At 36.7% G+C, this 15,606-nt stretch overlaps 1 protein-coding gene across 9 annotated transcripts in view; it reads right to left on the bottom strand.

The window, feature by feature from the left end:
- Positions 1 to 15,606, bottom strand: part of FARS2 (phenylalanyl-tRNA synthetase 2, mitochondrial) — a 233,197-nt gene that overhangs the window by 195,919 nt on the left and 21,672 nt on the right. The window contains exon 1 of one of the 9 annotated variants that reach the window (XM_040061898.1): positions 11,641 to 11,659. The exons of the other annotated variants lie outside the window; for them this stretch is intronic. The gene's annotated coding sequence lies outside the window, so the exon portion shown is untranslated. Of the gene's footprint in view, positions 1 to 11,640; positions 11,660 to 15,606 lie in introns of those variants that run through there. 9 annotated transcript variants of the gene reach the window in all.

The raw sequence follows: 15,606 nt of genomic DNA, 5'->3' as shown, positions 1-15,606 counted from the left end.
TTCACAATCTCAAGCTACTCTTGTAGGATTTCTAGGTGTTTTGGTAAAAACTTCCACTAAAATTAATGGATTACACCAGAAATATCTATGGAAATCAGACTGAGATGACAAGATACTATCTTCATTCTATTCTTGAAACTGCAGTCATAAATATTGTGATGTTTTAACTTCTTTTTTTAGTATTCATTCATACAGAAGTCATGATTTCCATTACTCGGGTTCTTGAAAAACTACTAATTTCTCTTCAATCTCTTTTTAGAGAATAAGGGGACTGAAACAGAATACAATCCTCAAGAGTCAATATTTCAAATGTAATTACTGAAACATAACTTCAGGAAGGTCATCTCCTCCTCCTATCCCAATGCTTTTCTTTACTTACATTTCATCTTGGCTGCACTCCTCACTACAGTGAGATTAAACATTAAGCACAACAAAAACCTGTATGATGCTTGTGACTTTACTGCTTGAGGGACTTGAAAATAAAATATTTCTCCTTTTCTTAAAGCAACAAGGTTTTTAATTTGTAATTTGTTACCCCAACACCTCAAAGCAGATTCACTTAGAAGTGCAAGGAACATATTTCAATTTTATTCACAACACTTTCACTTTTGTCAATCACGATAAGATACAAACAGCTATGTCTCCTAAATAATTACAGCTGATGTTCACACCCAAGTGATTCAGAAATGTCACTTCACTGTCAATACTATTTTATTTCAGGGCAAAAAAAAAGTTAATACAGGTGAACACTGGCAGAAGCAGAGAAAAATAAGTTTTTCCTTTATCTATCCTCTGTCATTAGGCAAAACCCTATTTTTACCAATATGTCACTTGAGTAGCAGCCATCTCCTATTGAAAAATGCTCAAAACCACGGAAAAGTCATGCAAGATGTCAGATATGTGGTATAGGCCAATGCATTTAGTATTTTTAAGTGCTTCAAATACCCCTATGAAAATAAAACAGCTGAAAAAAATCTAAAAATGTAATTCCTAAGGTAGAATTCTTCTCACTGCACATCACAGAGTGCTCCTCTCAGTGAGCAGGACATCTCAGGGTGGACTTCTATATAATCACAGAATTTACTACACTAAGAGCAAAATTACTAATACCACCAATTACCAATAACAGTGGAGAGTAAAATAGGCCCTCTTATAAAGCAGCTTGGAATCAACTTTCTTTTTTTTAGTAAAGAAACCAAGTATAGAAAAAAAATTTAAAACACCTAGCATGAAAGATCCCACACAACTATTTAGTGAATTTTGGAGGACATAGAGCTCTGTGACAGACTTAAAGATAAAATGCATATGTTAGCACACATAACCTTCCCTCAAATGAAGCCAGGTGAGTGGAAACTAAAAATGCAATCAACAACATCAAAAGCATTTCCAATATGCTCCCCAACATGTTTTTGTCTCTACTTCTGGTAGGTTTACCACTGCTTTCCGTCAGAAACACAAATAGAGCATGAAGGGTATCCATTGCAAACATATCCAGAAGAGAAAACAATTCCTTTTCTCTCCTCTACTCTATCAGTTCAGTGAAGTAGAACAGTCCTTTTTTAAACTGCATATACCAGTGATAAAAAGGCAGTCACTTGGTAAGCAGATTATTTCTTGACTGCTAAAGCAAACTCCTCAGGAATGTTTTGGGTTTTTTTATTTACAACCACAAAAGAAAGGCTTTCATCTTCCAGAATTATTCAAATTTTGGAGCAGGACAAGCAACATATCATTATAATCATGTTTACAATGTCTTAAATCATGAATCTGTTTTTAAATTCCCATATTTTTCATATGGGAAAAGCTGGATTATCAGCTTTCATCCACTGCAAGCATGTGTGTTTTATTTCCTATAAAGTTTCCTATAAACTGTAAAGTTACAAGACACTAAATCTTAGGTGCACTTTGTTTAGTTACTGAATTTTACTACAAGTAATTCTTACAGGCTTTTTATATCTGTATTAAAATATCTTCCTTTCTTGACAATCTACAGCAATGAAATAACTAAAGAGTAGATTTACAGATGCAGAAAATGAAAACTACCTACAATAAAAAGGTAAAACCCTCTGAACTGTTAGTAAATAAACTTCTCTAGAGAACATTTTTGGTGTACTGTATATCAAACTCAATGGTGAGTGATGGCATAAAATTTTACTGATATGATCTTAAGATTACTACTTATGACTCACAAGCAACAACAGCTGCCATACAAACTAGAAGTGTTAGTGCCATACACTAGAAGTGTATAGAAGTGATGGTAAAACTTTCCGACTTTATGACATAAGCCATCACCATTCTGCTGACTGAAATCTCAATTACATATGTAATGCTGGGGGCATTTGTTCACAGGGTCTCAAATCTCCCTTAATTTCTATTTGATAATCAACCATTCCCTTCTTCCCCTGCCAAGTCTGTCTTGGCATCAGCTTAGACTCTGCTTGTTTTTCATTCTTTCCATTAAAATCATTAACTCTCAGCTCTGCTCAGCATGTCAATGCACAAGGCTTCCAGGGGCTACCAACACAGGATGACCAAAGAATTTAAGACTCACCCTAAAGTCTTGTTGTACCAATTTTTTGACTGTATTTTAATTACTGGAATTTCAATTACACTCGTGCTTGATTCTACTGGAATACAAGCTCAAGGACAAACCTGAAGCGGGCCAAGTGCTGTCTGATCTGCTCTTTTTCTGGAGCTGTAGGCATGTGCATAACCCAGGAAAAAGTTAATAAGAACTCACATCCTTATATTCCATGGTGCACAACAACTTAAACCATATGATTTGTCTGCAAAGGAAGAGTTTCATGTCAATAGCAAAAGGTGAAGGGGGAGGAACAATCCACAGATTTTAACCTAAAATACATTTCTTTTCTTATGACTTTAAATATAACTGAAACAGTTTCCTCTGTACATTAAGATGACACCAACTTGCAAAATAATTGTCCCTGCTTGAAGCACCTACAACAGAGTTTACAGAAAACAGGAAAAGCTTTTTCACCTGTGAATACCAGTCCATGACAACAGCAATCTAAACTGGAAAAGACTTTTAACAGATCTCCTACTGCATTTCACGTGTCAATGGTGGGCTCCACGGAACAATGGATACTCCCAGAAGAAACCTGCCACTTTATGGGATGATTGTACTATTGCACAGAGATCTTCACTTTTGAAAGAAAAAAAATCATGTTCCTACAATCCTTTGCCTTAAGCAATGCACAGATTCTTTTAGGTTTTTTGGTCTCATCCTGGTGAATTCATGTAAAAATTACATAACAATTCAACAGTTCAAAATTTTTTTGCGAAACCTTCTTTTGCCAATTCCCTAAGTAAATTTTAGTACAATGCAGACAAGAATCTGGAGGGAAAGATGGCAAGGAGATCTGCCTTCATTTGACAAAACTGTCATAGACACCTTCTTCCCCTCTTGCATCTTCTCATTTATTTGTGTGAATGAATTGCACAGAGCAGCCACAGTGATTTTAGCAGCACTACTGCTACTGAAGAGGTCTAGCCCCCAAAAGACCTACTGACAGATGATGAAGCAGCATTAGCATTGCAGAATAGTAACAATTTACATTAAAAGCTGAGGAACTACTTGTTCAATAAAAATGTCCATTTCCTTTTTCATGCGCTTGTTGAAAATTGCCAGAGCAGAGCTTAGAACAGTCTTTTACCATCTGAATAGCATTTGTTTATTTAATCAGCTCAGTTCTTCCTGCATGTCAGATCTGGCTGCACCAGTAACACCAGTATTGAACAGGTCTGTAGAAAACATATCTGTTTAAAAGCATGTCAGTTAATGGTTTAATAAAACAAGTCAGCAAAGCCAAAGGCCTTCTGTTTGTAGAGAAACCTAAATAATCAGGTCCTACATAAAACTGTAAGCCACATGTTCAGAAATTTCTAAGAATCACTTCCCAAATTAAGTCCTCATTCCCTTCAGGATCTCCATCATTCAAATGCATGAAGGCATGAATGTGTATATAGGAACACACAGTTGGCAGAGTCATTCAGAAGTCATCTTTGAAAGGATAATCATGTTACTGGTTTGTGGAATAACAATTTGCATTCTGTCTAAAAGAAATCTTTAACAAAAAAATGACAGTTCAAAAAAAATACAGACTTCACAGGTCTCGGTAAAGGATGTGCCTTCAGACAGGAGTGGAAAGCTTAGTAACTGCAAAATCATCTTGCCTTCTCTAGCAACTAATCCTGCACTGGCTGTTTCATTTCACTGTGAAAAAAGTATTAAATATCAAAGGCGCAAAACATTTTTTTTTTCTTTTAACACTGAAGTTGAAACGTTCAGCATACACATTAATATATTTTCAAACCACAGCAAGCTACTTGAAAGCAGACAAGGAATACTGCCAAGGTAACAAAAACATTCCTTGTGCATATGTGTAGCAGCTTTGCCCATATCTGGAAGATGCTGCAGGTACTACCATCACTGCAAAAGAAAGGGGGAAAAAAAAAAAAAAAAAAAAAAAAAGGAAACCCTTTAAGGTATCCCTCATGAATCAGACTCCCTAAATACAAACATGCAATAACCTGCTTAAGCAAACAATATTGGGTATTGCTATTAAATCTATTAAAAGGTTACAGGCTTCCATAATAAACCCCAAATATCACAGATTTTACCTCTTTAAATAATTTAATTTTAATTGCTCATTGTATTCATGAAAATAAAGAAATCAGATTTTTTGGTTAGCAACACAAGTAAGTTTGTACATAGTTCTTGGAAGCTATTTTACTACGTGAGCTGTCAGCACTTCCATCATATTATATTATATTAACCTTTCAGACACTGCACATTCTGAGGTAGATTTACAGACCCATGTATTTACACTTTACTCCACTATTCTTTATTCACCCCTAAGCATCTTAGGCCTAATTCATCATCAGAATAAAGCAGTAAAACAGCACTGAAAGCAATCATGTTGCAACAGTCATAGCAACCAATTGCTTCAGTCATTACTGATTCCTCCTGACAGTTGGGTCATCTTGAGGTTCGACTGCACACAGTGCGTCCCAGGAAACAGATCTATTGCACTGGTCTAAATTTCAGATGGCATGACATCTGAGGCAGCCTGTGATTTCTCCTACTCTAATTAGAAGAGATGATCCTCCAGCCTCTTTCCTGCCATCTGCCCAGGTACTTTGGGGGCGAGTACCCCAGACACGAAAGCAGAGACCTGCTGGCCCAGGCACCAGAGAACCTGGCCAAACACTGGAAAGGTGTCTCCTTACTTGCAAACAGCAGAAAAGGTGAGACTTAAATTAAAAATTCTCTGAATCTGCCCGAGGCAGGGTAAGAATCTGTTCCTCCCTTCATTTATAGCAAATTATTATTATTGGAATGGAGGAAGCCCAAACCAAATTCTGTGTTGAAACCTGAACTATACTCTAAGCTCTGCACATACATACACAGTCCTTATCCCACAAAACTCACAAAAAAGGAGAAAGAGCAATATAGTCCTTACAAACTTCCTTATTTTTCCTTTTGGCAAAATAAGAAAGAACTAAAAGAAAAAAATTATATACTCAATACTTAAATCCATCAACAAAACAGAGTTGTATAAAGAACAAAGCTGGGGGACACTAATTTCCTGCACAGTAAAATAAGCACCTGCTTATATCTGGAAATACATGATTATTGCAGTAAACCATAGATCAAAATGACTCTAAAAAACATGAAGGATAATATAAACACCTTTTTTCCACTTCATACTTTATACCTAACATTTCCAGAAGAAAAATCATAATTGTCTTGAAACGACCTGTACTTTTCCTGCTCAAGATGATATCTATTAATTATAAAAACTAGAAGAACATAATATCCAGAAACATTCTGCTCCATTCAATAAAGATATCACCTTTGTTTAGCCTATGCACTAGTTTTCCAAGTGAATTATGGTTTGGGGGGAAAGTGTATATTGTTTGGTTTCTGTATTTTTAATTGAAATCAAATTTCCATCAAAATATCCCAAATTAAAATTAATTATTAGCTGGTAAGCAAAAAATGCATCAATCATTATCTTATAAAATTAGAATGTGTAAATATTAAGAAACCAGCTATACTTGTGTTAGACTGTATAATTGCTGAAAAGTGCAAAAACCAAAATGTTTACCTTAGCATAAAGCACTAACATTACTTACCAAGCAATTGATTTCACTTTTTTCCAGCAGGTGAAAACCAAGCTTCTTCAAGGAAAACATATTATGCACAAAAGCTTCTCCATTCCTTTAAAGAATTAATTTTTAATTATGATTTAAATCAATTCAGCTTGACTGATGTCCCGGTTTGCTCACACCAATCTTCAAGCTCCCCTTCCCATGACCAGAATTGGATTCATACTGATGGGTAGTAGGGAGCTGCTAACTCACATAAATGATTTCTGGCTTGCATCAAAGGAAGGCCTTTGCAAGGGTCCTTCTTAACAATCTCCAAGTGATTCTCTCAGGAAAACTGATTACTCTCTAAAGATGGTAGTCTGGAATAGAGTTCCCAGTCTCAATTAACCTGGGCTGGTTTCAGCTAATGAAGTGGAAGTGAGGAAAAAAAATTAACAAAATATAGTACACTACTTTTAGCATATGGCCTTATTTATATTTAGAGCCGCTTCAAGCTCTAAAATGAAGATTTGATCAACACATAGTAACGTTAAAAATCAGCAAAAAATATTTTATTTTCAGTATCTAAATTAAGTGCCTTTACAAAAATTACAAAAAGGAAACTGCACTCTAAAGATCTTCCCTCAGTAAGTTTAGCTGAAAACAGAGATGGGAGGAAACATGTCAGTCCTATTGTCAAGAAGGACCTACAAGCTGGGGAACTACAAGCCAGTCAGGTTCACCTCAATCCCTGAGAAGGCGTCCAAGCAACTAATCTCGGAAACAACTTCCAAAACATGTGAAGATTATAATAGGAGCCTTCAGCCTGAATTTATGAAGGCAAAATCATGTCTGATACACCTGTTAGCCTTCCATAAAGAGATTTTTGTCTGGGCAAATGAGAGGACATGTTGGTCCTGACTTCAGTAAGGCTTTTGACAGTGTCTCCCAGGACATTTCATAAAGAAACCAACCAAGTACAGACCAGGTAAGTGGGCAGTGAGTGGTGCAGAGTGAGGTGGACTGAACCGTCAGCCGTGAGAGGCTGTTACCAGCTGCAAAGAGTCCATCTCAACACTGGTCACCAGCAGTGTGCCCCAGGGCTCATGTGGGGTCCAGTGCTAATTTAACATCTCCATTCGTGACCGAGTAGAAAATTACAGATGATACAAAACTGGGAAGCATTCCTGATAAACCAGATGACAGTGGTGCCATTCAGAGGGACCACTACAGACTGAAAAAATGGGCCAACAGGAACATCAGCGAGTTCAACAAAGAGAAGAGCAAAATCCTGCTCCTGGGATTACCCTCAAGCACTGGTATATGCTGAGCCTGGCCAGCGGGGCAGCAGTTTTGCAGGAAAAGACCTGATGGTCCAGATGGATAACCCGCTGACTGTGAGGCAGTCACACCAAGGCCTAGAGCATCCTGAGCTGCATTAGGAAGGCCACTGCCAGCAGGCCAAGGGAGCTGATCCTTCCCCTCTGCTCAGTACCAGTAAGGACACACCTGGATCGCTGTGTCCAGCTTTGGGCTTCCCAGTGAAGCCCAGGGAAGGGCCACAGAGCTGATAAAGGGATCAGAGCCTCAAAAAACCCCACTGGAATAATAATGCAATAATCAGGTTTCCATCTCTTTTTGTTGGCCACTATTTCCTCTAAAGCACGGTTAATATGAAGCCTGAGCAACAATACCATCTTTAACATATTCCACAAAAAGCAAAGCAACATGTCCCCACCACAAAAAAAAAAAAAAAAAAAAAAAAAAAAAAAAAAAAAAAAAAAAAAAAAAAAACCATATGCTTTGTGTCCAACAGAATGCTTTAAAATACTTTGATATTTTCAAGAGGAAGGATGACTACTCAACTTCTTTCAGTATTTTTAAAAATAACCAAGATTTCAGTTTTCGAAAAGAAAAAAACAAAAACAAAAAACCCACCCAAACAAACAATAACACGCTGACTTCCATTCTTACATATGACAAGACAAAAATACTCTTAAAATGGCAATCTATTTTTTCTAGAAGGTATGTGGGAGTGATGGGTTGTTTATTTTTTTTCCAAACAGAGCAGCTGCAACTACTTGCAAATCAAAGAAATTCTAACACTCTCTGGTGTAAGGACTGTGATTTTTTCACTTTACCAGAGAGCTCAAGTAGTGGCTCTTAGCTGTGCTAACAAAAGGAAACTTACAGAGCTCTGAAGCACTGTACTGCTGTTGAGAAGCACAGGCATGCAACCCAAAGAAAAGCCAAGTCATAATTTACATAATCCCTACCAGAAATGAGTTCCCTAGAAATATTCTGCTGTATGCTCATAACTCCTTATGAAATAAAGGCTACAGGATCCATGCAGTGTTTTAAGTAAAGGGTAACAGGCCATTTTCTTCATGACTGTATTTGATTTTATCATCTGAGTGTTTAAATCTACACTGGCTCAAACACCACCTACAATTATGCCAACACTTTGTCAAAAATAACTTCATATATACTTTTTAAAAAAACAAACCCAAACCCACACCAGATATCTATTCTAAGTCATGGAGTCAGGAGAAATTCAACATGCTGGAATCCCCCATCACCATCTAGAGGGTGTTATCAGACAGCACAGTGAAGTGCAAACAGGAAGGGACAGAGACAACATCATTTGAAAATGAGGGAAAGTATTCACTTCCTCCTTTCAGAATTCGTAGAATAACATAAAACAATTTCTGGTTTACCTTCTTTCTAACCCACTCCATCTCCCTTATATATTTATTATACATCTTCAGCACCCTATTTACCTCTGTATGGTTTTCATATTCTTTTCTCCTAGAGCATTTTGCCCATATTCAGAAAAAAAAAAATAGCATTAATGGAACACTGTTCTTGTGTGTCATTATTTCTTTTCAACTTTTTAATCCAATTGAGTTATGCTTTATATTCTATTTTCTTCTCTCCCAGTACAAGAAACTCATACACAGGCATAGCAATGAGCAAGCACAGTCTCCTACATAAGCACAACCTTACACTGTTTATAAACATCTTGCCATCTCTGGCCACAGCCTTCCATCATCCTTTTACAATAAATATTTTTCAATCCTCTAATTTTCCTCTAGTCTCTAGTTCCCCACCTAAGTTGCTGTGTGACCTGACACCAACCCTACAGAGCATTTATACTACTCAAAATCTTTGTAATACTCTAAATGTGTCCTTAATGGCTTTATCAGATTGAAGCAAAACACCCAGTGTCCTGAAGAACTGAAGTCTTCCTTCTGTCAACTGATGGGATTTTTTTTTTTTTTTTTTTTTAAAGTTTGTGGTATCAACTTTGAATCACTTCCTGGAGAAGCTTCCAGAACAAAACCACAGGGCTTTTCTTTCCCTGTCATCCCATAGCACTTAACATTTTTAATCCTTATGGGGTTTTGCTTCAGATTAACCTGTTATGCATACCACATGCATGGTCAACCAGAATAAATAATATTTGGGTACATCTATTTTCCAGTGTCACAATATTTATTCATTCTGATATCCTTCCTGCAGGCCTTGGATAAGTACTGTTCTTTCCTTTATTTTGAAGTCTATCAAAACCTCACAGGTAACTAGTCATTTCATTCCTAAAGTAGTGAGAAAATTATTTTCCTGCTTAAATACTACCCATATCTAATGAACAGGTTACCATTTCTTCACCTCTCACAAAACAGGAACAATAGCTGTAATGCTTTAAAATCCTTCAGGTTAATTGAAAATCTTACAAACCTTCATCTACCCCCATGAAGTTCAGTAGAAATTTCTCCCATCATAATGCACAGGTTTAAGTGGCTATGCATGTGACCCCTTAACTCATACTGATCACTTCAAAGAGCCTGTAAAGTTTTAGAAGGAACAAACAGTGATAATGCACTTTAGCATAATTGTAGAGACTAAAAAGACAGGAGAGAGAGAAACTCAGCAGAATTTTTGTTCTTTATTTGTTTTTTCACAGTCGGGGAAGATTACTTGTTTGGGATACTTGGAAGAGAAAAAAAAATACTACATTTTCTTCATCAGAAATATTTTTTCTGGTCACCCTTAAAAACCCCCAAATTATTAGAAAACAGAAATGCAAAACTAAGTTTTTCTCTTCCTGTTGAGAATACGTTAGTGAAGCACATATAGGAAAACTACTCAACTCTAAAGGCCCTCCTCCCAGCTCTGAAAACAAAGTCAAAAAGTAAAGCAGAGCTCTCTATCCATGTCTGTCCTTTAATTATCATATTTTTATAGAACATCACATTTCACTGGGCTTTGTACTTAACACCTCCAACTTCTGGAATGGGAGATGAGAGCAGAAACCAAGCTTTCATTTTATAAACATACTTTCCTTATGGAATAAGCTTAGAAATGTAAATTTGTAATTTTCCAAGAATAGAACAACAACGCTGGCTGGCAAATAGGGATACCAACAAAAACTTTGTTTATAAACACACAGAAAAATAAATCATGTTTTGAAACTGTCAGTGTATCATTTCATTGGCATTACCACACATGAATTAAATAGCAAGCTCTGACAATACGAAAAACATTTAAATTCTCTTTGTTTCTTGCAAATGAAGCCTACATGGCATGTAATCTTGGTTTGAATATATGAGAACACTCTAATCCCTTTCAACATCTGCGAGGAAAGGAGGCAAGAAAAACCCAAAGCACATCTACAGTGAAAAGGGACACATCTAGAAAAGAAAAATCACTTATTTGGGTTATGTTGGGGTAAAAAACAGGGTTGAAATAGAATTTTTCCCCTTTCAATCAACAGGCCTTGATTTTGGATAAATACTATCCAGAAGCCGGCAACACATTTGCTGCAGCTCGTAATCATTCATGTCTGTGCTGTTTACATATGTGTATACATGTGCATGCACACACACACTCACAAATTATTCACATATATATGTATTTGATTACAATCTGTTGCTCATTTATGCTTTTCTTTCGCTAACTGAGGAAAACTACTCTCCAATCTCTTTTTCTGTAAAATTACTTGGAAGCACATGTGACATGATTTCCATTTACTGAAGTATTTACACTCAGACTGAACACATCTCTGCAAGTTATGCCCTGCCCTAGACAGAAGTTACTGGAAAGAATAGATGAAATTCCTCTGATCATCCCACTCATTCTGTCAATCTAGATAATATAAAGCTCCCTCCTACTTCCACATCACTAACAGTTGAACTTTGTTATTTCATGTTAAAAAACAACAAGGAGGAGAAAAACATGTATTTTAAGGACCTGTAGAACTGAAGGTTTACATGCATTTTCCCTCTACTTACCTCATCTCTAAATTACCTTCTTTAAAGTGAATCCCCAAACAGGGTGAAGTTCTAAAATATTTAGTAGCTGTTTATTTATGTATTTTTATTTATTTAATGTTTTCATCACTCCTTTTCAAAAAGACATGACTCTGATGCAAAGATTTCCCATGCTAGCATGCCATGCCCCCTCCACCATGCTGAAGTTCTTCATTAGACAATGGTATCTGAGTTCCTTGTGAGACAGAGCACTGACCTGTGAGTTAAAAGTTTCATTTCATGTAGCTGTTCTGGTCTGACAGTAGGATGCTTAAAAAAAAAGCACAAAGCAGAAGATATGTAGTAAAAGAGAACATTTTATACATAAATAAAGCTGTGCAACAAGTGGGGGAAATCTACAACTGACAATCTCTCTCTTTCAAATTTGATGGGCTGCTTTGGCTCAAACAGGGCACAGGAGCAAGTTTCATCACAAAACCTATTAAAAATGTGGACTCAAAGCATTTGGGTCAATGCCTCCAGTTTGGCTATATTGTTTTATGACTCTCTTAAAACATTTTATTTCTACATTATTAAATAAACCAATGTAGGAATACCTCAGTGTAATTAGTTACGTATGTCAGCTTGATTCATGAAAGTAATTCATTACATACGCCTTGCTTTAGATAATGGCCCATTTGTACTGCGATTTAAAGTGGAAGGGATATACTTGTTACCAATGACTACTTTGGGGATTACACTTTTGATCTTGTTCCAAAAGATGCCTTTTTATACCCACTAGGCTGGTTTCTCTAAAATTGGAAGAGAATGAATTATGAGAAATGAAGGGGGAAGAAAGACAAGAGGTCCTCAGTTGTCACATCCATTTAGAGGTTTTTTGCATTAAAACCAAATTGTTCATTACCAAGACATTCTGGGACTCAGTTCAGAGGTTAGTGAAGAGCCACAGAAAATGGCTCCAAACCTTTCCATATCATCCTGTAAATTTTGGTGGGTGACTTACACTGAAATAAAAACAACACGGACTCCAGTGATGAAAACATATGGAAGTTTTCCCTCATCTGGCTGACGCAAGTAGAATACATATCTCTGTTCACTGCTCCAGATCATCAGTGCTAAAATCCACGTACCTAGGATGATTCCCTTGTGTACAGAAATTCTTCCTGAAAACATAATTTCTTCCACTGACATTTAAAGTAGGGAGGGGAATCATTGAGATCAAACTAAATTCAACTATGTTGACACGGTCCTCCATCCCAAATGACAAACTACTGCTATCATCACTTCAGTCTGTTTACTGTAGTTTAAAGCTCAATATTACAGAAATGCAAAGTAATCAACCAGAAAAATCACGTAGAGAAAAAGGACAGTTACCAACAGTTCAAAGCTATGGATAAAATATGTATCTCCCCAGAGACAAACTGGGATGCAGAAAAGTTTCAAGAACCCAGTAATACTCTGCAAAAATGTAACATTATGTAAATATTATATATTTCACTCTTGATTATCCAGTAGCTTTATCCCTGTGGATTACATCTGTTCTCAGGGACCTCAAATCACTGCTGATTGAACAGATTACTATAATCTATTACTAGAATAAATCCCTGAATAGACATTACACTACCACTCAGAAAAATTAAACCATAAAACTTCACACCACCACCAAAGAAACTAACATGTAGAACTTAGGTCTTTAGCTCCTCAAATCCATCATCTGTCATTTATCTCTGTTCTTTTTATATGAGTGGCAATGGCTATTTTTTAAAACAGAAGGACAAGAATGGATGTAAGGACAGGTAATGAAAAAATAATGCAGTAACCATAATGAGGATAATGGGGTGTTCAAGCATTTCCTTAATTAAATGGCTAGTGGCAAGAGAAACTCCTTCAACAGCTACACAGAACAAACTAGATTACAACTAATAGGAGTAGGAGGAGAAAGAGCAGGGGCAAGTCAAGAGAAAGATCTGGTAGTATTCAATATAAAATTCAATGTTCAACATAAAATTCAGCTGAGAGCAAGAGCAAAAAAAAGTGTGCTTGCAGTACAATACCTGGAGGGGAAAAGAGAAGGGCATCCCAGATGGCTGTAAGAAAAAACATTTCTATTGTTTTCTAGTAAAAATATTCAAGAAAGCAGAATTAGAACTGAAACTCAAATCTATATACTATATAACATAATATATATATACACTATCTCAGTGCAGTTTAACTTTAAGGGCCACATAATACAATGATTTTAATAACTAGCAAATAACAAATCAGCAATTCTGAGTTCAAGATGATCAGATTTCTCAGCTTTTCCTATATCTGTGGCCACACACACAATATGTGGTTAAACATTTAAGGTTTAGGTGTATGTTCACCTGTGTTCACCTTTCTTCCTGTATTGCCTAAATCAGTTTTAATATCATATTTACCCAATAAAATTCACAACCACAGCTAGAAACCTGGTAACACAGTCCAATAGCATAGTACTGGCTCTCCAAAGGGATGGGAAAGCTGAGCTGTCTTGGAAGCAAGGATGAGGTTGCAAGGAAGATGGAAAGAAGAGTAGGAAAGCACAGGGAAGCAGAGCTATGAAACTGTGTCCTGGCCCTTCAATCACAGATGTTTCACGTGCTATCAAGTACCAGCTTTGGTTCATCCATTCTCAAATCCAGCTAGGTGATATATTTTAAATGTAATCTCATAGGGGTGGGTTACCCGCACACAGTTAGGTCCAAACACAGCCTAGACAACCTCCCATACTCATAATAAAAGGTTTTCTATTTTAGAAGTTCGTTCCCTATTTTGCCCCTTCAGAAAGGAAATGAATACTTGATTAAACTTTTTTAAACGTAGTTTTATGTAGATAAAGTTTTTGTTTTAATAACTTCAATTCATAGAGTCTGCTAAGTTGGAAGGGACCCACCAAGACCATTGAGTCCAACTCCTGTGTGCCAGGTTTATGTTCTTGTGCTCTTTTGTGATAACAAATGCAACAGAGGACAGATTATCACTAGTTCTTCATTCTTTTAATATTTCAACAGAAAAAAGTAAGAGAACCCCTACATTAATCATCAGAGTGGTAAAACAGCATTGTATGGATTACTTCATCAGGACAGGCTGAGGAAGGTAAAACTTGCAAGCTGTCTACAGAGAAGATGACAGAAGATATCCATGAGTCCAATACTCAGCAAGCATACAAAGACTTTGCATCAGCCTCTTTTGGAGGTCCCTTGGTGACTTTAGAATAGAGAACAATCAAAAAAACAGAAACAACAAAATCCAGCAGATGGCTCTAAATGAGGAGAACAGAGACAGGTGACTAACTAGCCTGAGAGAAATAAAAATAAAACAGGAGCAGTGCCACAGTTATCATTTTTGTAGAGCCACCTGGAGAGGTAGCAGGCTTATCAAAGAATGCCAAAAATGAATAGTACACATCTGCTCACCCTAATAAATAACCTTTACTAGAAAAAATACAAAAGAATATAATTCCCTCAGCACTACTCATGTTTTCAGCAGACCTGTTTGTTTAAAATATTTATTTGGGTCTTACATGGCTTAACAACTATTTGCTGAGAACACAATACTGCTTTAAGATTACCCTTGGAATTATGGAGCAAGGCAGTAGCTGTAAGAATTCATGAAAACAGAAAGCTCCAATAACTTCATTTTCAACAAGCAAAAGCTCTCCAATTACCACTGCTTTCAAAATGCCTTTAGAAAGGCATTTCTGACCACCTGAATGGATGGATAGCAAAACCCTGAATGAGAGGCACTTCAAAGTCTGGAAAGTTAGTACTCCTCTGGAGGTAACAGCAGCAGAAAGTATCTCCATTCAAAAACAACTTCAAGAACAAGTACAAGATCACATTACCACCTCTACTATTCGCCCCCAAAATGGCAAAGAGCAACCATTCAGCTGATTCTACATGTGGATTGAGAACGGAGGTCAGACATGGCTGGAGGTATAACGAGAAATGCTGAGGTCTCTTGATATACTGTTAAAAAAGAAATGGCATAGAAGAGAAGACTAAAGCAGGCAGATGAGGCTGCCTTCATGAGTTCGAAAGCAAAATGCCTCTTCTTTAGCACTAACCTTTATCAATTCCAACCACTGCTTATGTAATGAAGGCGTAGGAGTATGGAACAGAAATTCAAACTTGCTAAAACTGAGACACTTCCAAGCTGGACTTTTGATTCAGTGATGTACTTACTTTTCACAGATGACATA

This window comes from Hirundo rustica, chromosome 1 (genome assembly GCF_015227805.2).
Source record: "Hirundo rustica isolate bHirRus1 chromosome 1, bHirRus1.pri.v3, whole genome shotgun sequence".
Taxonomy (NCBI): Eukaryota; Metazoa; Chordata; class Aves; order Passeriformes; family Hirundinidae; genus Hirundo; species Hirundo rustica.
This window is presented reverse-complemented; position numbering and strand designations above follow the sequence as displayed.